Here is a 26,465-nt window from a genome sequence, read left to right on the forward strand (position 1 = left end):
AGTAACAACACCAACCAAGAGCACAAGTCACACAACCCGGCAATATCACACCACTGAACAAGCACAGAAGTGAAAACCACACTGCCTGAAAGGGAGAAGGGTGAGCCAAATCAGAGCTGAATGGATATCTCACACACAATGCAGCACACACACATAAGAAGCAGAGCACCCCAACATCGAACACAATGTGGTACAAACACCAACATGTGCACAACCAAACACAGGACACCAGTGCACCCGCCTGTGGCTGGGAAATGGCCACACGCATCTGGCAAAGCACGAAACAGGGACATGATAATGCACAAGTACAAACCCACAGTCCTGATAGGGTAGCAATGCACGTATGGCAGGGAGCCAGAGAGCCCGTGACAAATACATTGGCATACAAATCAAGGCACAACACAGTAGTAGACAAGTGAAAGTGCAGAAACTTTATCAACAAGTGCGTGTCAGTACGGCCAAGAGAGGTGCCACGATATGCAGATCTATGCAGCAGCATGTCTGAATGAGGAACGTAGGACAGCGCCCATGTCCACCTTGGAGGAGTCCATCACCAACACAAGTCAGTGCCAACCAGCGTTGGTTGTCCGCGCCTGGATCATGAGTCCAGGCCAATGCAGCCATGTCCACTGTCGTCTTGGGACATGTGGCCAGATTCCCAACATGCAACCAGGTGTCGGGACACGTGCAATGGGTCACATCCAGTTGTGGCTGCAGGTACCTTGTCACTCATCCACGAACTTGAGTGCAGCTGCCAATGAGTGATCGTTGTCCACCACATCTGATATGTCATCGACGTTGGAGAGGCAGACATCCAAGGACCACTTGAATGTGCACGAGCGACAATGCAACACAGGCGGAACGCAGGTGACGTCCGCAGGGTGGAAGCTCATCCAGTAACTGTTCCGCAGCACTGCCAACGGCAGTGCCCCCAGTACATGCAGCAGACGTGCACCGTACAGGTCTATGTGACTGGAGTAGAGCATGTGTCCGGGATGGTCTGCCATTGCGTCAGTGGCTCTGCTTGAACCAGCACTGGCTTTCCCTGCGCCAATCCTGTGGATGGAATGGCACAGCTCAGTGCAATGAGCAGTGTCTGTGTGCAATGGGTGCAGGCCTGGGGTGGGGGGGAAATATGTGTGAAGGCCATTTCACACACACTAAATATGACCAAGGACGTCTGCATGTGGGATGTGTACACTTTGGTCTCACGTCAGGCAGTGCGTAGTGTGGGAGTCGCAAACAAATGCTATTGTATCTGTCAGGGGGTGCTGACCACATGCAAGTTCCTGCTCAGAGCTGCAGATGTGCTACCACCTGATAGTTCAGACAAAGGACCTTTCATCCATACAGCAACTTCACCATCTGCATGCATACAGGAGATGTACAGAGGCCTGTCCTGGGTGTGGTGGGATGTCTGCGACCCTGGGAATCATGAATGATATGCCCAGCATGTGGCACATGAGCGGCCTTTCTGTGTGTTACGTTGCCACATAGCTGCTCCTCCCTACCACGAGCCCCCACACTTGTGTGTGCTGCACGGTTACATCACATGCACTCCTACGGCACACCATTGTAATGCCTGTCCGCCAATGTCCAGCGACATGCCAAAAACACCGTGATGCTGGCCTTTGAAGGTGTGCGGCCACGTGAGTGTAGGTCAATGGTCCGGACGGGGTGGACACAGGTGCACAGCCCATGGCTGGCTGTGATTGCACTGCGAATAAGGCCAGGCAACTGACTCATGCATCCGCAGGACTGATACACATAACACTTGGCATGCATGTGCCAAGACCCTGAGCGGTCTTTCACTCCTACATGTCCCCGCACGTGCGGGCCCGCCCTCCTGGTGCATGCCACATTGTAACATCCACTACTGTGGCCCTGGTGGTGACAACACCCCAACACAGAGACACACTCACCGCAATTCCTGTCCAAGGCCAGCTCCAAGCCCCGCCCTGCTCCCCCTGCCGAATCAGCAGACCCCTGGGCTGACCTGATATAAGCCGGACCAGCACACGCCGCTTGTGCATGCACGGGGGTGCATGTGCAGCTACATGTCCAGGGTCACTGCCAACGCTGAGGTGACATGGTAACGTCCAATGAAGACAGCACACAGTGATGTTGCAGGGCCCGTGCCCATCATGCTCACACAATGACCACACGGACACACTTACTCAGATGGTGTGAATGGCTATGGGCACATGCACCTGGCCACATTTATTAGCAGGCACACATACCGAGTGACACCTGTGTTGGATTATGTGGGGTGTGTGCACACAAGCTACCAAGGGCTGCCTGATGCAGTCAGAAATCGACAACAGTGTACATCGTGAAGGACACAACCATTCAACCATAAAGTCACCATGACTTGTGCTGCACAGTTAGTGGCCCCGGATGCACAGTGTCCTGTACGGGTCTACCGCCACGGACCACTGACTTGCGGGGCACTGCGGCAGGGTCACGAGTGCAGAGCAGGTTTCCATAGATGACAAAGGGGCTTGTTGTGGAGTGTCTCGGTGGACAGCGGAAGGTGTACCCCAGGACATGATGCTGAAACAGTCACTATGGTGGAGATGAATGGAACTGATACATGTTGGACACCAAGCCCGTGTTGCCAGATGGAGACGCAGAGGACCACCATGCCATGGACTCAGACGTCACTTAGGTCCAACCAGATGTTGCCCATGACTCATTGAGCACAGAGTTAGTGGCACCAGTGCTGTTCAGGGATGCCGCCTGAGTTGAGCCGTGTCCAATGGTGTGGACTCCTCCACATCTTTCCCAAGACACAGTTCCACATGTGTGACCTAGTGGACCGCAGTGTAGGCCTGAGGCAGCGGTCAGCACGGGCCATCCACCGAGTGTCGCCGGCTTAGGTTCAGTGGCACCACAGGACGCAGACTTGCGGTGGACAGGGTTGATGGCACGAGGTGAGTTGTTGATTGTGTTTTATCGCCTCCGTGACTCAGATCCGGCTTTTCGCCAGACTGAGCCGCATCGTCCTCTTACTCCTCTCCATGCGTTCACTGCTATGGACTCTGCCATTCATGATTCGCAACTATGTGCTGGATGTGGGACCTACTGGACAGCAGGGTAGGCCTGAGCCCTCATCCACGTGTCGCCGGCTTGCGTCGAACAGGGTTTGTGGCACCATGTGTCGCCAGCTTGCGTTGAACAGGGTTAGTGGCACCATGTGTCGCTGGCTTGCGTTGAACAGGGTTAGTGGCACCACGTGTCGCAGGCCTGCGATATGGAATTATGCCTCACTGATCGAAGGGAGTCTGGTGCTGTGGCCGCTGCCACAGACTTGGGGTCACTGCCATTCAGGACTTAGGACACAGTTCCACATGTGGGACGTACTGGGCCGAAGGGGACACCGGTGGAGTATGTCAGTGAGAAAGGAGTGACGTGGGCCAGCGTCAAGGTGGCCAGCGATGGTCTGCGGAGGCTTCAGAGGTCGAGGGACTGGTGCTTGGAGCTTGCACCGGCACGTGATGGGTCCTCTCTGACACACGCTGGTGTAGGCAGGTGAGCGGAGCCTCGTTGATGTGCTGGGGCAGGTATGACAGGTCTGGGGACCAGCAGCCCGGGGTGCAGCAGGCGCACAGGGACGCAGGCCCCGCCGTGCTCGGCGCAGGGCTTGTGGCGGGCTGAGAGGTGCCGCCCTGTCAGACGTGTTGCCCATTCTGAATGAGAACCACGACCAGTGCGACAGGCTTTTTTTTCACACCCCAACGCAGGGCTGGCATACGCAGGTCCAACCCACTATGCACACGCATGCAGGGGCGGACGTGACGTGAGACATTGCCGCGTTCTGCCCCACAGCCTGTGGGGACATGGTAACGTCCACTGGCCACTACACTCCATGCACCAGCAGTTGATCTCCCCATGGCCATTTCTGTGGTTTGCACTCTGTGGTCTGTCCGGCACCTCCACGCCACACCTAGCATTGGGTAGGTTCACATTCCTAAGTCACTTGCCGCTCTCGCACATGCCTGCTCCATGCCCCAGCTCACATCCTGCTATTGTGTGGCTGTGGTGCTATGCCGTGGCTGGGTTGTGGGCATGGCAAGGCAGGATTCCCAATGGAGTCGTATTGTCGTGTCTGGTCGGTTGGCATATTGTGTGTCATGTTGAATGTGGTTGTGCTGCGTGCCCATTGGCAGTGTCGTGAGTTGCATGACTGTGGGCTGGAGGTGTGTGGTGTGTATATTTTGGACTTACCAACGGGCACTGCATTTCCATGTGTGCCATCATGGGAGCGCTGGGTGATGATGGACTGTCGGGAGATATGAGTTTCATGCACTCTGCGTGGGGAGTTTGCGGTCCACTATTGCCTGCACATTCATGGTATGCGTGTGCTTTCTGTTGTGGTAGTTGTGTGCAGTGGGGGCAGGGCGCACGAGGTGTACATGTGTGCAGTTGATTGTCCCTGACACATGAGGGAATCCAGCTATGGCGTAGGGGCCTTGCTTGGTCTCCAGCTGCTCCTGCGCAGTGTGGTGACGTGGGGTTGCTGGGGTACGAGGCTGATGTTGGCATCCAGGACAGGTGTGATGACTCTGGCAGTTGTGGGTTGGATGTTACCAGAGGCCGGCATTTGCTGTGCAGCCGGCAGCTTTGTCTGCGGTGGGAGGATGGATGTCTGCTGGGTTGGTACCATCAGCAGGTGGGGGATGTGGGTCAGGATGCGGGGGTGGTTGTCCTTTTGGGTCTGAGGTGGGCAATGTCCTCCTCTGGCATTGGGTCTGGGCGGCAGGTGTGTTTCAGGTGGGTCCGCTGTCTTTGTGTACGCTGCCGTTGTGGTGTTCCCGGGGGAGGCAGGACGGTTTCTGGAGGTGGTGGCGGGCCTGGGGTGGTTGCAGTGGGTACTGCAGGTAGTTGACCTGCTTAACACCAGCAAAAGGCAGGTGTTAATTCCCTGATGCTCCCTGCAGCTTATCGCCTGTTTTTGGTTTGCATCACAGATCTGGCAGTTCGTTGTGAAAGTGGTGTTGTGGTTTTTTCGTGTGTTTTTGCACGGGTATGCCTACTCTGCATCTCATTAGGGTTAGTTGGTGGTGTCCACTGTGGAGATACATTTTGGGGCAGTTGTCACCGGAATACTGACGTTGTCTGCAGTTTGCACCAGCTTATGAATGGGGTGTTAAATCTATCTCCACTTTTGATGCGTTAAGGTGGGGATGAATCGGAGATAAGTCCTTGTGAATATCCCCCTTTGTCTCTCTCAGTCCCTCATTCTCTCTCTTTCTTGCTTTCTGTCTCTCTCTTTCTCGTTTTCTGTCTCTTTCTCACTCTCTCTCTGTTCTTTCTCTTTGACACTATCTTGGAACCATTATTATCACGGTTTAGAACATTGGTCTGTTTCTAAGGAAAGTAACTACACCAACTAAATGTTGGTCTCACACAAACCTACACAAATTGCGAAAATTATCAATAGATCCCACCAATACTTTGCTTCACGGGCTTGAATTTTTCCAACTGGTTTAGCCACACTGGGGGTTATATTTACCAGAACGTGCGATAAATATCGCCAACGTTAGTCATCGCCAGGAAAGTTAACGCTGCCTAACCCTGTTTTTCATTGCCATGTTAGCGTGGTATTCTCAAGCCCGCGCTACATGGCGATGAAAACAGTGACCGGCGGAGAAAACAGGTGACAACACCATCGCAATGGCAATAGTTATTCCTGCGTTAGCAGGCGTTACCCGTGGATCACAACATCAACGCCAGAAAACTCCCATCTCAACCAGGCGATATCGCATTGCTGTGTAAACAGAGGCCCTTTCCCCGACCTCTGTACCCCCGCTCCATTGAATGACCCTGCCAGCCAGCACCTACAAGTGATAGTTGAAAATGCATTCACGGGTTGGAAGGTTATTAGAAAAAGATCAATATTCCGTTTTCCTGGAAAAAAATACATAAAGCAGCTGTTTCTGAAAATGTGGACTAGTTACGCACCAATGAGCATGGCATGGTTTGTTTACTCCTTCTGGGTCTGCACTGGCTGGCATTGGCTGGCATTGTGTATTTGGTTGGCAACAGAAGGCAAATATGGCCGGGGGGTGCTGGGGGTTGTGGCGGTGGGTGTTGTGACCCTCATGGGTATTGAAGCTGCATGATCATTGCCTCCATGGCATCTGTGGGTCCTCAGGTGTGACTCTTGGCTGGGCTCCCTTTCATGCTGTGGGTAGCTGTCCTGCTTAGCACCAGCAAAAGGCAGGTGTAAAATCCCTGGTGCTACCGCGGGTTATCTCCTGTTTTTGCTTCGCAAATCTGGCACTTTGTTGTGAATGTGGTGTTGTGGTTTTCTCGTGTGTTTTTTGCAGGGAAACACCTACTCTGCATCTCATTAGAGTTAGTTGGTGGTGTCCACCATGGAGATAAATTTGGGGGCAGTTATCGCGTATGAAGTGGAGTAGATATTGGAGGAGCAGAGGTAGGATTGGCAAGTAACCATCAATCACCCGCCTCAGGACTCAAATGTCACTTTTGAGTAGGGGATGACTCAGATATTTTGGCACAAGGCAAGTACACAGAGAGAGCAACACTGCCAAGTGGTGTAATGCAAAAGGACGGGGGGGGGCCTTCAGACTGTGATGAGGGGCCCCTGACACTCCCACATCTCACAGATGTTAATTGGCCAGGAGCCCGAGTGAAGGACTGAGGCACTCTGACGGGCTGGGGGCCTCCCTGCCTGCAGCACTCACCTGACACTGCCTTCTGCGGAGCTATAAAGCTGATTAACGCTGCTCTCAAAAACATAACATGTATATTGGTAGCAGCCAGATCCATACTGTAGGTCGGATGGCGCCAAGCCACTTGCCACCTCGCAGCGGATCCAGATATATGGACTTCATTTCACTCCGAGAGGAGGCAGAGATAAGCAATTATTCCCTAATCAATATCTCTTACAGCACAGGCTCCTTGAGGCCCTTTAATTGGCCTCTCAGATCTATGTATCAGGCGGCGGAGGCCCCTTGAAAGCGGAGAACGAGTGGTCCTTTTGTCTCAGATTTAACAAAGCGCGTGCAAATTATGGGGCGAGATGACGAGGCTCATTCGTAGGTTCGCTGCGATTTCCTAGAACTTGATACTTGGCCAAAGGTTTCTTAATTCTTCGGACAGGTTCTCACTTCTGGGATGCTGAGAGTGCGGTTTACATCCCCTCCTGGCATCCGCTCCTCTCTCGTCATTAAATTATGTCAATGCTTTTTTCAATGTAAAGTGTTCGTGAAGTCGTGTTTCTAGTGATTGATGGTCTAGGGTTTTAGGAGGTGTGCTCCGTTGGTTTTGCACATCTAGAACGTTTAGATGAAGCTCATATTTAATGAAAAGTTGGGATTAGGAAATCCTTTTCCACTCTGGAAACCAGCTACTTCGTAGGTAGGAACTTTTCAAGTGAGTGGACCTACGCCGCAGAAAATTGATTTCTTGCAACTCATTTTCTCATGCACCAGCTCTGTACAATCTTCAAAGACTTCTCCCATCGGTTTCCACCCCTCAACGAGAGTTAATAGTAGGGCTGTGTGAAATTTCAGTACTTAGATTACATTTATTTAAAAAAAATCCTAGAACAAATGTTGCAAATTTCATGAAATTGCAATTTTTTTAAACAACTGTAGAATAAATAAAACAGCAAAACTAGATTTCGAAAAAACTGCTCACAAATTGTGCATTTCAGTAACGTTAGTGTAGCGTCCTTATGAGTTCTGTGTTACCTCTTCTACTTTCTAAACAAGCATTGGCAATGCCAGTAGGTCTCGCATTTGCGAGAGTTAGAGCTATTGGTGTTGTAAATGATAATGTCTTTTGCCAATGTGTTTTTGTTTGGAGTGGAGAGGATGTATGTGGTGTGGAGTAGAATTATGTGGAATTACGCTGGTTGGATTGGAATTGTTAGTCGTGGAATTATGAGAGGTGGAATTGTGTGGTATGGAGTGGATTTGTGTAGTGGAATTATGTGGCATGGTAAATAGATAGCTTACTAACGAAAAAGTGAGTAATGAGTGGGTTCCAATCCTATTATTAGACAGAAAAGTCTTGCAAGCGTGAGAGCACACTTTCACAGGCTCGACCAAAAAAGGGGCACATAATGCACTCTAACGGGTGAGCAAAGCATACCTGCAAGGGAAGTATGAAAGACAGGAGTATTTGATAAGGGATGTATGAAAGACAGGAGTATTTGATAAATGCACCACAGTTATACATCTGCATACTGCTTTCAGAGCAATGAAAGCCCGCCAACTATAAAAGCAAGTCAGAACAACCAGACTACTTCAGTCACTCTGGCGAATGAGGTGGGAGAGCCAAGACTTCTTACATATGGAAATCTACGACATATCATTACATGCCCATGTTCAGAAGTGGCAGCAGCAGCGTAGGTACACAAAATTTAGAAATGCTGCCAGTGTGATCCAAGGTCAATACAGAGGACACCTTTCAATTATATGAGCTGTGTTGGTTTACAACAGAATATATTCTGCTGTTGTGGTGTTTCAAACTGCTTAAAGAAATACGCGCTCCAAGAAAGAAGTGTGTATGTTCAAATCTGCAGTAAGAATGCATGCTGTTTATCGTGCCTACATACCAGTAGCGGCTGGCATTGATCGCATGTGGGGGCGGGTGTGAGGGGTTGTGACGGGGTGGGGGATCGCGGGAAATAAAAGAAAGGTAAAAATATTAAGCTTATCTTTAGGCCGGGTCCCGTGACTTCTCGACTCCTGCTCTCCTGCCTCCAACAGGAACAGGAAACAAGCAGCCAGGCTCCCTCCCCTAAGCCAATCACAATTCTGCAAGCAGCATTGTGATTGGTTGGGATGGCACCCAGCCAGGGGTTTATGGGGTGGGCATGTTCTCCATGCAGGCTGCAGTGCAGCCTGCACGGAGAAGGGCAGAGTGCACATGACTGGTTTGGGCATCCTGAGAGGGCAGACCATACAGTCTTTGCACACTCAGGAGTGGGTAAACCACTCCTCCCCTGCCCTGCTCAAAGAGCAGAGCAGCCCCGCCCGAAATGCGCAAAGCAAACATAAAACGGTAATAACGAAAAGTTATTACCATTTTATGATCTGGCTTTCTCACACTGCGAGAAAGCAGTAGGGCAACACTCCTCCACCCTAGTGGAGGTGCCGCCCCTGCTACATACCCAGGAAAACTTTCAAAATTTGAAGCCTGCCATCCTGAGAATCTAGGCTAATGTGATGATGAGGCAAGGACAGCATAATTACAGAGCTCTAAAGAAAGCTGTGCTCTTTGTTCAAAGACATTACCATTCAGAGAAGTGCATCATGCAGCATAAAGTGGAACTCAGACGCATGCAGGAAGCTTGTATATGTTTGCAGGTTGCATTGAGGGGCCATTTGATCAGGAAACAAATGCACCAGTGGAAGAAAGCTGCAGCCCACTAAAGGATGTTCTGGCAAAGACCGGTCTATGTCAGATGAAGCAGTGCAGCAAATGTGATCGAGATTCATTTTTCACAGCTTTCCCAGACACAGAATTTCTTGAAAATCAAAACATCTGAAATCGGCCTACAAGCAGCATACCGACAATACAGAGCATGGAAAGCCCTTAAAATGCAAGTCAGTGCAGCACTGAAAATGCAGACTGTTTATAGAGCTTAATGTGCTCAGAAGAATTGTCTCTTAAACTTGACAGCATGTCTTTACAATTCAGAGGTTTACTAGGACCTACCATTTCTAAAAGACAACTGCATTTCTTAAAGGTAAGGAAGGCTACAGTGTGCGTACAAGCAGCTTACCATGGCTAGCTTGTGCGTAGCAAAACCAAAAGCAACACACTGCTGCTGTGGTGCTTCAGTCCTACTACAGGAAGGCTGTGACTCAAAAACAGTTTTCTTGCCCATAGTAAAGACGCATTATTTTTTCCTATATTAAGCAAAAATGCCAGCGGCTACTGCTTACACTACTGCAGAATTGGTGAGAAAATGTGGTGTAGCGACCAGAGCTGTCAATGTGGGAATGTGGGAACTGGGTCAGAGTCTTGTCTTCGCCTCAATATCCTGTGATTCTGTGCAAATTACTTAATCGCCCTAAAACAAAATAAAAATCCAAAATGTATGTGCCTTTTGTAATGTAACTGCTGTCCGTGTAAAGTGCTCCAATTCCTTCAGGTCGAGTTTGCGCTATATATATATTAAAAAAAAGATGTGTGCAGGTTAAAATACAGGCGTTACATCACACAACTAGTAAAGTGTGCCAAACTGAAGTAACACAACCAGCCTTTTTAACCGCGTGTGACATCAAAGCAGTGATATCTCAAGTAGGCATGGGCAAAAATTTCGTTCCGTTCGCGGAAATTGCGCTAATTTGACATTTTCGCGTTCAGCAGAGAGCGCGAAAATGTCAAAATTTCCGCTTTCAGCAGCTTGGCGATAATTTGTTTCTTGCTCGCGCTGTAAAATAATACATTCTCGCGCGATCGCCTTACCTGAATCCCTGCGTTCGCCGACAAGTTTTCTTGATCCGGTCGCGTTCTCCATGAGATGTTGGATTGTTTTTAGCCATTTGCTCTGTCTCGCGACAGTTCGCGCCCGCAGTGACGTCATGCGTCGCGCGATCACGTCTTTCTTCTCGCGATCATGCACCGCGAGACAACTCAAAACAAGATGGCCGCGCCCGCGAGCAACCACGTGGGTAAGTTGTCGACCCGCAACCATGCAGAAAATCTCGCGAACATGCGGGAAAATAAATTCCGCATCTTCGCGATATTTCCGCTTGTTTGCGATAATTTTAAACATTTTCGCGATAATTTGCGAAAGTGGATTTCGCAAATTTCGCCCAACCCTAATCTCAAGACATGTGGTACAAAGCCTACCTCTGGGAGAAAACTTGTAAGCTTTCATTGATTAGAATAACTTTTGATATTTCTCTGAAGAACTGGAGCAGCAAATAACCTTGTCATATGCACATAAAACTGAGGATATATATTTTTTAAATTATTTTCTTATCAAGTTGAAATCATGACCAGAATAACAAAAGGTGTGGCAGGTCATTTTTTTTGCTGCTTCAGATATACAATTATGCCTTTCCAGGTTGTGTAAGATGAACGGTGTTAGGGAACTCGTGCAAGTGAGGTGAACATAAAAATAAACAAAAGTTCAGTCAACTTTGAGGTATGCACAAAGCTGCAAAAACAATATCCGGGATGTGATGAGCAGAAACAGGGAGAGTGGTGTAAGGATAACTTTAAAAAAGAGCTATTTAAGTGCAATGACATGGTGTAGGCCGCATCATTGTACATAAATGGTACCTGTGTTCCAGCGCTGAGCTGCAGGAGAGGAAGGTGTGTGAGGGCCAGAACTGCTGACCTTGGAGCTAGAGAAGCAGGTTCCGGTCTCCTCGTTGACTCAAGTGATTCTGGGAAATCACTTAATCTCTCCGCGTCTAATAACAAACAAGAAAAGCCTACATGGTTTGTAGGCATGCCCACCGACAAAATGATATGAGCAGTGAGCACGTGAAAACATAGAAAAGGCCCTAGATGAAATGGTTTAAACATAATGCACAGGAGAGCAAATGGAAGACCAAGCTGTAAATGCACTGAGAGAGTTGGAAGGCAAAATGCGTTGAAAGTATAACTTTTAAAATGTTATGTAAATAAATGTGCTGAGAGAAGTGGTACAACACATGCCCCGTCATGGAGAGGGCTAGGTACCTTTGACCAGACAGTTAGAGCTGGCTGAAGGTACCATATACAACATGGGTTTACTTGAAAGCGCCGGCAGCTCACGTTTTAGAAACCCTGGGGTGCAGCCTCAGAGCCAAAGGGAGCCAGAACATATTCAGAAATAGGCAAATTTCTTCACCTTCACACAGGCCATGAGTAGGCATCAGCTATAAAGGATCACCCAACCAGCATTGAGCCCGCGCCCTCCTTAATCAGAGATGCTGCAACTGACTCAATGAGACTGCGTGATAGCTCAGGAGGTCAATGCATACACTGGCTAATGCATATAGGGCTGAAAAGGAGTACTATTCTCTATTTTCAAAGCACAAAGCCTATACTATGAGGAGTGCACTGCCCGTTCAGCCAACAAGGCCAAATAAATCTTTTCTATTGTCAAGGGCTTTATCTTCCCCGAAGTTGAGAGTCGTGCAGCTGACCTTTCTCGCTCAAGGGACTCTGCTCCTCAACATAAATTAGTGTCTTTCAAAGCCATCTCCCTGCAAGACTCTCTGGCTGCACTAAGAATGCTCAAATCTGGCTCTCCTAAGGATCTATTGCACACTAAGCTGCTTGTAGATGCAGCTGAGATCATCAACCCACCAGTCAATACGCAACTTAATCTATCTCTGTCCTCCGACAGGGTTCCCTTGGCCTGGAAGCAGGCCATAATCATTCCTCTATTCAACAAACCGGCACAGGATCCATCACTGCCCTCCAATTACGGACCATCCCGCTTCTTCCTGCAGTATACAAAATCCTCGAAAAGCAGGTTAACATTCAATTATCTGGTTACGTTGAGAGATTTTAACTTCTCCACCCAGCTCAATCAGGCTTACGAGCTCGGCATAGGACGAAAAAGGCGCTGGACGAAATATCAGAAGCTATCCTGGAAGACCTTGATGCGGGTGGCAGGGCTGCCCTAACCCTGCTGGACCTATTAGTGGCATTCGATACGGTCCCCCACGCCCTGCTACTGACCCGTCTTCGGGCTCTTGGAGTGGATGGTCCAGCCTGGAATTGGTTTAGATCATACTTGGTGGACAGATCCCAACAAATTTGGATCCCACCTTTTGCAGCTTCTTCCCACGCACTGGATACTGGGGTTCCTCAGGGCTCGATATCGAGCCCTCATTTGTTTAACATGTACATGTCTCCCCTTATTCAGTTAGCTGAAGAACTTGAGGCCAAAGTAATCTCATATGCAGATGACACACAGCTGCTTTTCTCCTGGTGCAAAGATAGAGAGGCTAACTGTACTCATGTTAAGACCTGCCTAGCTGCAATTTTTTATTGGTTGGCGGAGGCATAACTAAAATGCAACGCAGACAAGACAGAGATTCTTCTTTTCGGGAACTGTTCATCTCAGCTCTGGCGTTCCTTCTGGGTAGATGAGTTCCCCATGCCTTGTCCCCATGGCGGTCCGGTAAAAAACCTGGGGATATGGTTTGATAAAAACTTTGTTTTGGTCCTCAGATCAAAAGGCTATCGGGATTATGTTTCGAGATCCTGAAATCTCTTAAAAAAATTCCACTGCTCCCCATTAATGCCAGGATAACCTTCATCCAAGTGTTGATTACTCCAGCATAGATTATACCAACGCTCTATGTGCCGGTCTGCCCGCCGACCTGCTTAATAAACTTCAGATGATCCAGAATGCTGCAGCCAGACTATTACTCAACCTCCCCAAGAGGGCTAATGTCAGGCCGCATCTTCGTGATCTGCACTGGTTGGCAGTGGGTGAGAGGGTGAAGTTGAAGGCCCTGGAGATGGTACATTCTGCCTTATATGGCCATGGCCCTGCCTACCTTCAATCCAGATTTGGTTTCTACTTTCCAGCCAGACTGCTTCGTTCTTCTAACAAACTACTAGTGAATATTCCCAGGGTCCACAAAACAAAGGACAATATGGCAGCTCCCTGTCTTGTCTGGGGGCTATGGCCTGGAATCAACTTCCAGTGGAGCTTCGAGCTGTCCGTGCTCTAAGCATATTTAAGAAAAAGCTGAATTCACTTCTTTTTAGCTAGTACAACAAGCCTATGTACACGCTCCAATCATGACTGATTGTAATAAATCATTAATAAATAAAATGCATAAAAAAATAAGATTGATCCATGAGTGATTGTTCTTTTTTTGTCTTTTAATCCGAAATGCCTAGCAAGAAATTGTTGTTCATTCTAATTGACACACACTCTACAGGTACCGTTTTCTTCCTTATTTCAAAATATGTTTATTGAAATATTCTCAGAGAGTGCGACAAAAGCATTACATATGCAATATTTATCGAAAATATCATCCGCCCAGCTATACAGTTTGCTCATGAAAGTTACAGTTTGCCCACCAAGTCCGAAGTGAATGAACTTTGATATATAACACAGTTTCATCATAACATGTCGCAATCCCAACAATGCGTTCAAATAACAATCTACCCTCTCTAGAGAGTAACATGAAAAGGAAACTCAATTATACCTAAGGAAAAAAAGGAAATTAATCGAACTAAGATTTCATCGTGCAAATGAAGAGAGAAAAGAAATGAGCGTGAAGATTGGAGAATCAGAGCCTCCGCCCGATGCTCGGCGCAGTTTTCACAGCTCCCTACGATGGAAGGTGATTAGATAAGGAACAAGTTGAGGGCCCTAAGCCTTGGATTGCAAGCTGTCAAAGGAAGCCCCTCTGATAAGTATCTGACTAATGGAGACCAAATGTAATCAAAACCTTTCCTGGTATTTTCAACGACATCAGTCATACGCTCCAGAGCCAAAGCCCTCCACAATCTCGCATGCCACTGGGTTAAGGATGGGACCTCTTGTTTCTTCCAAGCTGTGGCAACTGCCATTTTGGCGGCCCCCAAGCAGAGCCACATCACGGATTTATCGCCCTGTGTCTGTCTTTTCAAGAGTGGGTCCTGAACCCACAGCAAAACCTGTTCCATGGAGCTGGGAATGGGATAGCCTAAGATAAGTGTGATTTGGGACAGGATTTCCTTCCAAAAGGTTTGTTGACGGGGCAGTCCCACCAAATAAGTCTGAAATCGCCTAATAACCCACATCCCCTCCAGCACCTATCAGATGACCCCGAAAAAATGGTGTGTAGTTTCTGAGGGTACAAGTACCAATCGTACATAATTTTATAGTGTGCCTCCCTAAGAGTTGCCCTGGGACTCAACAATTGACTAAGAGCATACAGAAAGGAGATACATCCCTTGGAGGAGGACCCAGACTGTGCAAACTTTTCAATAGGGAGCAACTCCCTGGAAGCGGCCCGCCGCACCAAGGGCTGCTGCACCCAGTGTTTCAGTTGTAAGTAGTGGTATTCTTCTTTGTTAGTTAATGCAAATTGTTTCTTGCACTCCTGGAAAGTGAGGAGTTCTCCCCTGACAAACAAGTGAGAGATCATGTGGCAACCACCCTCCCGCCAAGCCTCAAAGGGACCTTCCTGTAAAGCAGATGGGAACGCAGCATTAAAATGTATAGGTGTGTGGGGGGAGGGAAAGGTTGTACGCTGTAGTCTGGAGGTGAGGATGTCCCAAACCGTGAGTGTGGTGGATGTAGGTGTGATAATATAGGCATTGAGTGGCCTGACTCTCTTAGGTTTCCAGAGAAGATCCCATATAGTGTGCCCTGTTACCTGTCTGTCTATGTGAAGCCAATGCTTCTCTGAGACCCGCAGCGACCATTCCGTAATCACTCGCATTTGTGCCATTCGATAGTAGGATTGAAAGTCCGGTGTGCTAGGCCAACCTCCTTGCATGGTCAAATGAGCAATTTATAGGAAAGTCATGCCCTTTTCCCCTGCCAAATGAATTTGGTCAGCATGAGCCGCAATTCCCTAAATAATCCTCTCTCCACTGGAATAGGAAGCCCCTGGAAAAGATAAAGTAAGCAGGGTAGAACATTCATCTTAATGACATTAATCCTGCCTAACTAGGTGATGTAAGCCGCACTCCATTTGCCCAGATCGTTCTAAAGTTGTCGCAGGAGGGGAGAAAAATAAGCCTGATACAAATCCTGCACCCGAGGGGTAAGCTTAACTCCCAAATAGGTAATCTCCTTAGAGGTGCAGCGGAAAGGAGACACCTCTTCGATCCTCCGCCATTCGTCTTTGGGTATTGTCATGTTCAAAGGGAAGGACTTTGTCAAGTTAACCTTAAAACTTGCCACCCTTTCGAACAATTTCAGCTCAGTCTGGATGGCCGGGAGAGAGAGCAGGGGATCTGACACTGGGAGAAGCACGTCATCAGCGAACAACGAGATCTTATGACCATCTGTGCCAAAGCACATCCCCGGATCTCCTTATTACCTCTTATCCTGTGTGCCAGTGGTTCGATGCTCAAGGCAAAAAGTAGGGGAGATAAAGGACAGCCCTGTATCGTCCCGCGAGTCAGGTGAAAAGGGGATGAAGCTACTCCATTAACAAGGACCCGAGAACTAGGAGAGTGCGGATCATCCCAATAAAGGCTTTGCTGAAGCCAAAGCGCTGAAGCGCTTTAAATAAGAAGGTCCATTCCATGCGATCGAAAGCTTTCTCTGCGTCTAGCGAGAGAAGCGGTGTGGGAATATTTTTCTTGCGGTCCTTTTCAATAATATGGATGATGCACCTCAAGTTATCGTGGGTTTGCCGCCCCTTAATAGAACCAGATTGATTCGGGTCTATTAGAGCGGGGAGGATATTTTCGAGACGAGTAGCAAGGATTTTGGAATAGAGTTTGGCATCAAGGTTCAGAAGAGCAATCAGACGATAAGAAGAGCAGAGGGTTGGATCCTTGCCAGGTTTAGGAAGTACTGCCCCTATTGCTTCTACCATGAAAGGAGTGACTTTGTGTGAGGAAGCGATGAAATGAAATAGTATAGTTAGGAAGGGGTGAGCTCCGGTGCGAAAGTACAATAGAAGTGGGCAGAAAAGCCATCCGGCCCAGAAGCTTTCTGGATTTTAAGGGAGTCAATCGCCTTTTGCGCTTCTTCGGCAGAGATAGGTTGTGTTAGTTCTTCATTGGCGCATGCCCCTACATGAGGGAGGTCTAGGGGGTCTAAGTAGCCCGAAGGGTCGTGAGTACCCAAACGCTCCACGGTATAAAGGGATCTATAAAAGTCCTCAAAGGCCCTCGCTGTCCCCTCCTCCGACCTATGAGAAACGCCTTTCTCATCTACTATGTGTTTGATGTACTCTCGTTCCTGTTTGACCCGTAATTGGCGCGCCAACAAGGAACCCACTTTATTCCCACTCTCATAATCCCTAGGACTGTAAACGTAAAATGGATGATTTTTCACCTCTATTAATGTAAATGGCCTGTAATTTCCCCTTCAGGGCTGTGACTTCCCGGAGAGTCAGAAGTGAGGGTTGGGCCTTACGGGCCTGTTCTGCGGATGTATGTTCTCGTTCTAGTTGGAAACGCTCTGCACATTGTTGAGAGTGTAAAGTAGTGGCCATTTCAATGCACTTGCCTCGGATTACAGCCTTAAGAGCATGCGAAGTAGTGGAATGTGAGGTATCCTCAGGGTCATTCAGCTCGAGAAATTCTTTAATAGTCTTCCGAAGTTCGTCTCGGAGGAGTCTGTCCCTGCATAAAAAGTTGGGGAAGTACCAACATGCATGTTTGGGGTGCGGGTTTGGCCAAGTGATCCTTATCTCTAGGGGGGCATGGCAGATTGGGTGAAACTGAGATTGTAGTACAGAGGGGAGTAGGGATTTACTCAAGGAAATGTGGTTGATATGGGAAAAAGTTCTATGGGAGTGCGTGAAGAACGAATAATCCATCGTCATGGGATTGGAATCCCTCCATACGTCCACTATCCCCGTACGCTGAAGTTGTGAGCTCATTGTCCAAACACACCCCCTGGAGCCCTGTGTGAGTGTGACCTGTCCCTGTCCAGATCCCAGACTAAATTGAAGTCCCCCAAAAGCAGAATGTCCCCCTGGGCAAAGTTCTCTAAAGTCAGAAGGAAGGAAAGGATGAACTTCCTGTTGACCTGTGTTAGGAGCTTAGAGTGCTGCAAATGTGCATTGTTGGCCTCGAAGACCCCCCTTAACCATAATGAACCTCCCGCTTTTGTCTGATTTAGTGCCCTGAGCTTGAAAGGGAACCCCTGCATGAAACAACAGTGCCACCCCATTTTGTTTCAAAGAACGTGAAGATCGAAATATGAGGGGATAAGCCTTATGGCGCAGTCGCTGGTTCTCGGACCTTTTGAGGTGTGTTTCCTGAGGCGCTACTATGTGGACATTGTGATCAAGCATGTACTTCCAGAATTGCAGGTGCTTGTTGGGGGAATTCATCCCCCACGCATTCCAAGCAACCACTCTAACCGCAATGTGTACTTAAAGGAGAGTCCTGCCCTAGTGGCAGAGGCCCCCGCTGAAAGGACCTTCTTGAAACCCCCCACGTCCCCACCCATAACCAATAAAAATAAAGGCACCATGACATCTAACTAAATCAAAAAACCTTAACAAATGGGGAACAACCTTTACAACGCAACTGTTACAACGCACTACACTTACAACGCATTTTTTACAACGCATAATCCATTACAACGCACTACACTTACAACGCATGACACTACAACGCATTTTTAAAAAATACCTTTACAACGCATACCATTACAACGCCTACCATTACAACGCATAATATTACACTACACTATCCAACACTTACCCTACTGTTGCACCCCCTGGAGTTAGAATAGTCATTTTTACCCCTATACTATCCAACACTTACCCTACTGTTGCACCCCCTGGAGTTAGAATAGTAATTTTTACCCCTATACTATCCAACACTTACCCTACTGTTGCACCCCCTGGAGTTAGAATAGTAATTTTTACCCCTATACTATCCAACACTTACCCTACTGTTGCACCCCCTGGAGTTAGAAAAGTAATTTTTACCCCTATATTATCCAACACTTACCCTACTGTTGCACCCCCTGGAGTTAGAATAGTAATTTTTACCCCTATATTATCCAACACTTACCCTACTGTTGCACCCCCTGGAGTTAGAATAGTAATTTTTACCCCTATACTATCCAACACTTACCCTACTGTTGCACCCCCTGGAGTTAGAATAGTAATTTTTACCCCTATACTATCCAACACTTACCCTACTGTTGCACCCCCTGGAGTTAGAATAGCAATTTTTACCCCTATACTATCCAACACTTACCCTACTGTTGCACCCCCTGGAGTTAGAATAGCAATTTTTACCCCTATACTATCCAACACTTACCCTACTGTTGCACCCCCTGGAGTTAGAATAGCAATTTTTACCCCTATACTATCCAACACTTACCCTACTGTTGCACCCCCTGGAGTTAGAATAGCAATTTTTACCCCTATACTATCCAACACTTACCCTACTGTTGCACCCCCTGGAGTTAGAAAAGTAATTTTTACCCCTATACTATCCAACACTTACCCTACTGTTGCACCCCCTGGAGTTAGAATAGTAATTTTTACCCCTATACTATCCAACACTTACCCTACTGTTGCACCCCCTGGAGTTAGAAAAGTAATTTTTACCCCTATACTATCTAATACTTACCTTAAATGCAATTAAATATTATGCGTTGTAATGGTATGCGTTGTAATGGTAGTTTTTAAAAATGCGTTGTAGTGTCATGCGTTGTAAGTGTAGTGCGTTGTAATGGATTATGCGTTGTAAAAAATGCGTTGTAAGTGCATGCGTTGTGAAAGTGTGCGTTGTAACGTCATACATCCTTAACAAATACCTAAAATGAGTGTGTGGAGTCCCCCTCCTAGAGGGGAATCCCAGAACCAGAATACACGCGAGGAACATTACCATTTCCCATCCCCCAGCCCTTGTCATAGCAAGGATCAAGGCATTTGTTGCACAGAGAAACATTCCCCCCCCAACTGAGTAATCGTTAACAAAGACACTTAGAACCTTGCAGTAAATTTGACGAAGTCCCTCGGGATCACCTCCAGCGTGAAGTGTTGAGCAAACCCTCTGCTTCCTCCATCCACCTCCTCAATACCTCCCACCGCCGTGTAGTTGTTAAAGACCCCCATCCTGACATCACAATGACAGTTATCTCACGTGCTGTTCGTGTCAGGCGCCGGGAATAAAGCCTCAAGTGGCGGCCAGGCACCCAGGCCCCAACCAAATACGGAAGACGCAAGTCCTCCACCTCATCCAGATCTCCAAAATCTCCGACATGTCCTACTCTTGGGCACAGAAGAGGGAGAGGGAGAACAGCTCCTTCAGGGCTGCCGTAACTTCCTTTAAAGGGATGCCCGGGCGGCAGTATTTCCAACAATACAAGGCGATGGAAACCCCGCGACCCTCACAAGCTGAGGCCTCATACTGGAGCTTTTGAGTTTTTCCTGCCAATTTTGCGCCATTGTCCTCCGTTGCGTCGATACGGTCGGCCTTCCCCGTCGGAATCTGATGAGGTTTGGGAGAGTTCCAAGCATAGCAAATCCTCCGCCTCCGAAAATTCCACGCAATGGTGCTGCCTGTTTTGCCACTGGAAGGAAATCCCAAAGGGGTGTGTCCATCGGTACCTGATGTTCTTCTCTCGCAGATGTTCATTTACAAGTGGGAACTGTTGGCGAAGCAAAAGAGTGGTTTGAGCTACATCCTGATAGAGCGTACACGTGGTATTTTGGAAGGTTAGTGTATTTTTCAGGACCAATTCTTTTATCTTGAATGAGCTGAACTTAGCCAGGGCATCCCGCGGGCGACGGTTCTCCCCTGGCAGGCACGGGCCAACTCTATGTACTCTCTCCAACCGGACTTCCGGGCCATCCACTCCGAGTGCTGAGGAGAAGAGGCCCACCATGAAAGCCTCCAAGTCTGGGCCCTCGCAATCCTCCACCAGGCCACAGACTCTTATATTGTCAGGACGAGAGCGATTTTCCAAATCTTCGCATTTGAATATTGAATCACGTAGTTGTCTGCGTAAATCAGCTGTGCTTTCTTCCAGGGATTTAATCTTACCAGTCACCTCCTGCTGTTGCGCTTCAAGATCAAGTGTATGCGTACCCACTGAGTCCACATCTGTTTGGACAGTTACTAATCTCTCACGCACCTCCGTGCGGAAGGTTTCAAAGGAGGCTTCCATATCTGCCTTGATGTCCGCCCGTAGCTCAGTGTGCAACTCCTGTTTAAACTTGCGCAGGGAGGATAAGAGATCTTCTCGGGTCAGCGCCATGGTCACCCACTCCTTCATCGCCCCCTTAACAGCCGACGTGAAGTAGTTGGAAACCCTGTTATTGAGTTACTTCTTGGGTGGCATAGGGGGCCCTCCTCATGGTCAGCGCTTGGCTGTCCCTTAAATGCGTGGGATCTATGCGCCCCCGGTAGCCGCTGGCAGGGACCCCTTCGCTCACTCCTCCGCTCCTGGAACCACACTACTCCTCTCCTCCAGGCGCCATGCCAGGTCAAACTCTTTCGCCCCACCTGATAGCCCGCGAGAGACAGCAGGCTCAGAGAAGATGTCACCCTGTGTCCGCCTCGGCGCACTCCTTTAACTCTCCCAGCGGGGTAGGTATCTTTCCTTTCAGGTGCCTCGCGGGGGCCACAAGCTGGTAAGGGGAGACTTCTTGGCAGCCATGTTGGGGTCAGGCACCCCACTTCTGTGCATCTTCAGCGTGAGTCTCCTGTCCCCCCCTCCTATAAAATTCCTTGCCCCAACGATGTTCCAACCAAAGTTCAGTCCCATAAGGAGAGAGGCATGTAGCTCCTCCAAAGATACCCCCGGGGCACCGCCAGAAACAAAAGGGGTCACAATCTCACTCAGCTTAAATTGGGCCGGCGTCACTGGACTCAGCACTGATCGGCAGCCAGGTTGACTCGAGACTGGAGGGGCACTTCATCTGTGTGTAAAGCGGCCATCACAGACAGGGCCATCAGAGCTGGCTGATCTTGACCTTCTCGCGGCAGCCGCCTTGGCATTTTGTGTTGCGCCGCGTTCTTCCGCAGCCTGTCACCGGAGATGTCGTGGGAGCCAAGGCAAGCAGGCGTGTTCCCCCGCGAGCGCCGGTGGCAAGGTTTCTTGGGACAAAGCCGCTGCAGGTAGTTGCAGGACCTCAGCAACCCCGCGCTCTCGATCTCAGAGCCCCGGCGACCGCCATTTTCTCTCTGGCGTCGCTGCGCCGCCTTCTCCTTCCCGGATCTCTTCTGAGCGCACACCGGGACCCCAAGCATGTCAGGGCCTTCCCCCGAGGTCAGCGCTACCTTTGCAACCCGGAGCTGAGCCTGCCAAGCCGGTATGTTGCCTTATTACCACTTAATCAGCAGGGCCTGGGAAGGAGCCGATCGGAGTCACGTCCGATCGGCCATGTTTTGTTCCATTTTCTCCCTTATAAGAACACCCACCATTGTATTGCCTTTTGTTTTAGATAAGATCTCCTGAGCTATTCAGTCTACCTCCTAGGCACACGCCGGGACCATAAAATAACACTGTTAGGCTAAGTGTGTGTGAGAGGGAGGCTACTCCTTTGTCTTTCTTGGGTCAATAAATCCGTAACACCGAATTGGGCAGCTAGCACAGAGTGATGTTTAAGGGTCAAAAGACAGTTTAACTTCATGTATTGATATAAATGATCGATATATTGCTTGCGTCATCAGCTCGCAGAGACATCTCTACAGCCTATATAATTATATACTTGTTTCATCATTAAGCATTTGCGCACTTTATTATGATGCTGGTATAGTGATCGATGCTGCAAGTTATTGCTTTAAAAAACACAGTAAATAGTAGCATGGCTCGGTGAGTAGAACACTCTCCACTGACACATGCAGTGGTCTTAAGGACACAATTTTTTTTGGTGCATGGGCCTATGACCAAAATGCTCCACACAGACCCCAATCACGAGATACCAGCCACTACCACATGCAATCAGGGACTCTGGAATTATGCAACATAGGCAATGCGGGTGGCAGTGTTTTAGTAACTTTTGATCTGGTTGAGCATGAACCTTTGTTTGTTAAAATCTGCAAATTACGAGGAAGGTGATAGATTATGTGGCGAGAGCGGAAACTCCATAATGACACAGAAAAGACTGCAGCCACAGAAAAGCATGATTGCAGTGGCCCTGCATTTAAACAATCATCACCCAATAAATTAGTCTATTCTGTGCTTGCTATAGTGTTATGTGCCATGAGCCATACAAATGGTAAAATTCTGCTATACAAATGCACTTATCATACGTGTTCCATTTTAGGTTTTTCTTGTCAAAAGAAATTTCAGGTTCTCATCTCCATTCGCTCCATAAGCGCCTCGCTCTGATAGCAGTTGCTAAAAAACAACCAATTTAACAGTTCTCATTAAATCGACACCAGAAGGATAAAAGTCTACGATGACCCCGCTGAGAGATTCAAACTTCTGACCTTCAAACTACACGCAGATCTATGCAACAGCCACACAAACCCATGGAGCAAATCTGAAGATTACCTTCTGCACACTGATGGTGCCTGGTCCTAGGCCCGACCTGTGGTGCAATGTCAATTTCCCCGGCTGAGAGAGAGATCATCAAGGGTGCGCTGAGAGCGGGTAAGGTGATCCCCGTAGCGCTGTGTGTGTGCGGCTATTGTTCGTGTGGGCTTGTATATGTTTTGCCAACTTCAAAGAGAATGCTTTCCACTTATGAGTGGATTTTAACTTTGCGTGCATCACTTTCACCGCTTGTTCTTCACACTTATCTCCTACCCAGCAACCTGCTGCTGTCTCACTGTTTTTCCTTGGAAAGCATCATGCTTTTTTTTTCTCTACCATGTGTCACATTTTCCCTGCTTTCACCTCCATTAGAGCCCGGACCCCCTAGGATGTCCCCCGCCCCAACCTCATGCAATCCCACAATCAAAATTTGCCAATCCGAGAGTGTGGGAAAAACAACCATGTTTAATAACATCAACATTCATAAACATGACAAAATGCATTTATAAAATTCACATTTATAAATTCAATATTTACACTTTTAATATTTACAAATGTTATCACTGATCATAACCACAGGTTATGCAATATTTACTTACTCCAGCACCAAGGGGCCCTCTGGCTCGCATCTCCTATCTGAGAACCATGCAAGGCGCAACCCACCTGCGTCCTTGAGCAGTGAGCCCCCAGCCCTCGGTCCTTGTCCGCCATTTCTGGAGCCAACCCCTCTACCACCAGGCTGCCAAGGAGGCTCGTGTGACCTGGCGCCCTTGCCTCCCCAGCCGGTGTCCCCATTCTCCCTTCGGAGAGCTTACCGTCTCTCCCCTCAGTGCTGGCCTCGGGAGTATGTAAGCAGGCCTCCCGTTAACCCTGAAAATCAATGTTCTGTGGCCTCTTTTCCGCCATTTCCCCCAAACCACTAATCTCAGGGACGGGTGGTTGGGACATTGAATAAACTCGATGATCCTGGGGTCAAGTGCGGGAATAGAGGATGTGCGCAAGTGGACCCAGGGCCTAAATTGCCCCCCCCCCCCCTGGCTCCACCTCTCTGCTCCCTGCTCCGGCCGGACACACGTCACGGCCGGCCCGGAAGAACTTCCTCTGGCCGGTGGCCAATCGGGCTACCGGACCGGACTATGGGGGTGTGGCGTGGGTCCAGGGGGCCGGGCACTAAGGGCGCGCTCGCCAAGTTTTTGTGCTTTTCATAGAGCCCAGACCCCCTAGGATGTCCCCTGCCCCAACCTCATGCAATCCCACAATCAAAACTTGCCAATCCAAGAGTGTTGGAAAAAACGGCCATGTTTAATAACCATCAACATTCATAAACATGACAAAATGCATTTATAAAATTCACATTTATAAATTCAATATTTACACTTTTAATATTTACAAATTTTATCACTGATCATAACCACCGGTTATTCAATATTTGCTTACTCCAGCACCAAGGGGCCCTCTGGCTCGTATCTCCTATCTGAGAACCACGCAAGGCGCAACCCAGGTGAGCCCCCAGCCCTCGGTCCTTGTCCGCCATTTCTGAGGCCCACCCCTCTACCACCAGGCTGCCAAGGAGGCTCGTGTGACCTGGTGCCCTTGCCTCCCCAGCCGGTGTCCCCATTCTCCCTGCAGAGAGCTTATCGTCTCTCCTCTCAGTGCTGGCCTCGGGAGTATGTAAGCAGGCCTCTCGTTAACCCTGCAAATCAATGTTCTGTGGCCTCTTTTCCGCCACTCGGGTGACCAGGTCCCACAGGTCCTTCACCCTCCCGACCTGCAAACAAGTTCTGAACAAAAGACCAGATCCCCTTGATCCATACGTCTGTCCCAACATCCGACAAATGCACACCGTCTTGGTGAAACATCATGTCCCCTGCGATTAGTCTGTGCGGAATGTGACACAAGCGGCCCTGACTTGAGCTCAACCTGTCCTAGGAAGCTTGTTTCCGGTCCAGGGAAGACATGGCTTGGCAGTTCGGGCTGGACTGTTCCCATGAGGCACAGGGTCAGACTGATTTGCATATGGCCATGTCTGAACTGGGGTGGCAGAGTGGGCTAAAGAACGGTGATGGATTAAACCCAGATCAGTTGACTGGGGGTGAGTGCTTGCAATGTTCAACACTCCGTCCATCATTTCCTTTGGTTTTTGCTTTGAGCTCAACCTGGCCAATTCCCCGTTGAGGCGCCTTACTGACACATTCAAGGCTCGAGATCTGACTCCGGTGTCCCATACCCGGCGTGGTATCATACAGGACCATGCCATCCATGCACGAGGGAATGCTCTCCCAAGCCAGGCGAACTCGGTCAATAAGGCTTCTCTGACTGCCATGCATCCCAATTCTAACATGTCATTGCCGCCTAAATGGAGGATAATCAAATCCAGGGACTGATGTCCCTCATGTGCTCTCGTCTCCTCCACCAGCTGCTGTAGCTGCCGAATTCGCAGGCCCCTGACGCCCCGCCATAGGAACGACATCCTTTTCAAACCCAGTGGTTTCGACACATGCTTCTGCCGTAGCTGGACTGTGGCACGCCGCACGAACGAGTGTTCAAACACCCAAATCACCTTTGAGACCATACTAGTAGCAGGAAGAGAAATGGAAAAGTCAGAATGGTCATACCAATATATCTATCAGTTGACCTACAGTAATTCGGACCGCACATAGTGCTTAAAACAGGCCGATGACCAACGCCCAACTTTTTTGACCTCTTCAGCTGGTAAGCTGGCGCCTGCTGCCAATGTTGCCGCCACTATTCTGAATGAATGTGAAGAGTAGCCCCTAGGATCCAAACCCAGACACACCAGTGCCCACCCAAACACAGCCCTGAATTGATACTGTGACAAGCAATCGCCCTGTTCATGTATGAAGAGGGCCCGTCCTCCCCCTGATGGACGAATCGTCAAGTACGCTTCCATCCTGGCTACGGGGCATATATTCGCCCCAGGTGCAGGAGACAGCCTAATTGTGGTCCCCCTCCCCAAAGGGTCTGTCTTGGATTTCCTCAGGGCCACCACCAGACCCCCTTGGACTAATTCCGCGTCCATCCTCTGCAGCCCCCCTGCATGATCTAAATTGGAGGCCCGACCAATTCCCCCAACCAGAAAGCACCATAAAAGGATGAGGAAAATGCCGCCCCAAATAGGATGCTCTCGTAGTAGGAGGAGCATACCGTCTGCAATGCCCCCAGGATGTCACCCAGAGTCTTCACATCCAATGGCCTTCTACTTTCCTTCTTAACCCCCTCCAACCTAGCCCAACCAGACAGAGCTTTCCTAACCACAAAAGATGCCCCAGGGTCGTGTTGGCTTGCTAATTTAGCAAAGAAACCTATCGCTGTCACGTGAGCCCTAGCGTAAGACGCTGGCCTGCCCTACTCTCTTAACATCTGG

Source organism: Triturus cristatus, chromosome 3_2 (genome assembly GCF_964204655.1).
Source record: "Triturus cristatus chromosome 3_2, aTriCri1.1, whole genome shotgun sequence".
Lineage (NCBI taxonomy): Eukaryota > Metazoa > Chordata > Amphibia > Caudata > Salamandridae > Triturus > Triturus cristatus.